The following is a 1,911-nucleotide window of genomic DNA, read 5'->3' as shown; positions in this document are numbered from 1 at the left end:
GGTAGAAACTTTTCTATTTTAACTTTTTTTAACCATAAAGTTTTCTTCAGTCTTTGACAGATGCTCCCTCTTATCTGTGAGCAGGCAACAGAATGAATGAACATGTAGCAAAAGAATATTAAACAGACAGTCCCAGGACTGATCATGCTTAATTCAACAGTTTATTTCTTTTTTCATGGACATCTGTGCTTGTGGCTATGATTTTGTATCGCACTCACATTATGTAGATGTATTTTCTGCTAGCAGAAGTGTTCTTTTGAAAAGTGTTTGATTTCATATGGTGCCATGGAATATATCAATTATTTCCTGGCATTCTAGAAAGAATACCACAACTTCCAGCTGCCATGCCACCTGAACCAGCTGGAGAAACTGTCCCTTAGATGGTGAGGAGCCACCGAAGGGTTTAGAGGAGGGGAGCAGAATGAATGCATTTGCAATTTTGAAATTTCACTCTTGTTCCAGCTTGGGGAGGAGACTGGAGCAGAGAGTGATGAAAGCAGTTAAGACGCAGGAATTAACACACGGTTGTAGCAGTTCAGGCAAGAAACGATGGTGATAGTGACATGGGATTGGAGTGGAAGGGAGGGAACAGGGCACGCTTTAAAAAGGGCATCCATTATAAGGGCCTTGTGCACCACGTTAAAGATGCTAAGGTTTCATCCTCTAGAGAATAAGAGTCTTTGAAGAGTTTCTTGATGAATGGCTGCAGCAGAATCACCTGTCCTTCTTCTTATAGAAACAGAGGCCAAGAGGCCACCTCAGACCTGCCAAATCAGAACCTTTGTTTGGGAGGAGTATGGGTGTGTAAGAAGCTTTCCAGGCGGTTGTGAGGTGAATTACCACTGGAGAACCACTGCATGATGGTTAGTGAGTGGCGGTATAGCAGTCAGATCTAGGTTTACACAGTGCACTCAAGACACCACGAGAAGAACTGATTGAATGAAGGCAAGAACAGAGACAGATAGCATTTGTGTTTGTTTTTGTTTAATTTGTGGACAAAGACTTACAGACAAGTGTGAAAGTAAATCCTCTTTTGCAACACGCAACTCATTGTTCAGTATGAGTTTTGATACAGATAAGAAGGAACATGATCCGTAAAATGGGTGTGTATTGGTGAGCATAAAGATTGCTTCCAGGGCTGTAGAGTTAAATAAGCTTTTAAATTACCAGATGTATTGATCCTAGTACTCAGTTTTAATGTTGACATAAAACAAAGATGGGCTTCTTTTTTTAGGCTTTTATCTTCGGAATACAGTGTCTGGATTTTCCAAAGGTATTGGCATATCCCAATGATCTCTGTCAAGTTTTAGGGTGTGATAACTTAGGAATTAATATGATTTGAACTTGATAAGTTTTTAGAGAACTAGACAGATCCCCGGAGAAGGCAATGGCACCCCACTCCAGTACACTTGCCTGGAAAATCCCATGGATGGAGGAGCCTGGTGGGCTGCAGTCCATGGGGTCGCTAGGAGTCGGACACGACTGAGCGACTTCACTTTCTCTTTTCGCTTTCATGCATTGGAGAAGGAAATGGCAACGCACTCCAGTGTTCTTGCCTGGAGAATGCCAGGGACGGGGGAGCCTGGTGGGCTGCCGTCTATGGGGTCGCACAGAGTTGGACACAACTGAAGTGACTTAGCATAGCATATCATAGACATATCCCATCTCCTGACCCTAAACAGGATCCTATAGTAAACTGCTTGAGGAAATTGGATCTTGAAGCTTACAGGTGGCAAACTTTGAAGTGCACTCTGTTGAAGATCAAAAAGGCCCAACTAAAACAACTATGGCAAGCATCACAGCTGTGGATTGAGCAGAACTTTTTGAAAGGGCTACGTTGAAGATGACAGCTTGGGAGGAGCTATGGTGATTGCCAGTGGAAAGAATCAGGATGTGTGAGAATCCTTAAAA

At 42.8% G+C, this 1,911-nt stretch overlaps 1 non-coding gene across 1 annotated transcript; it reads left to right on the top strand.

The window, feature by feature from the left end:
* Window positions 1-963: 963 nt before the first annotated feature.
* LOC113888288 lies at window positions 964-1,090 on the top strand. Its single transcript, XR_003509924.1, has one exon. It is a non-coding gene; the product is annotated as a small nucleolar RNA SNORA40 (small nucleolar RNA).
* Window positions 1,091-1,911: the final 821 nt, after the last annotated feature.

This window comes from Bos indicus x Bos taurus, chromosome X (assembly GCF_003369695.1).
Source record: "Bos indicus x Bos taurus breed Angus x Brahman F1 hybrid chromosome X, Bos_hybrid_MaternalHap_v2.0, whole genome shotgun sequence".
NCBI classification, from domain to species: domain Eukaryota; kingdom Metazoa; phylum Chordata; class Mammalia; order Artiodactyla; family Bovidae; genus Bos; species Bos indicus x Bos taurus.
This window is presented reverse-complemented; position numbering and strand designations above follow the sequence as displayed.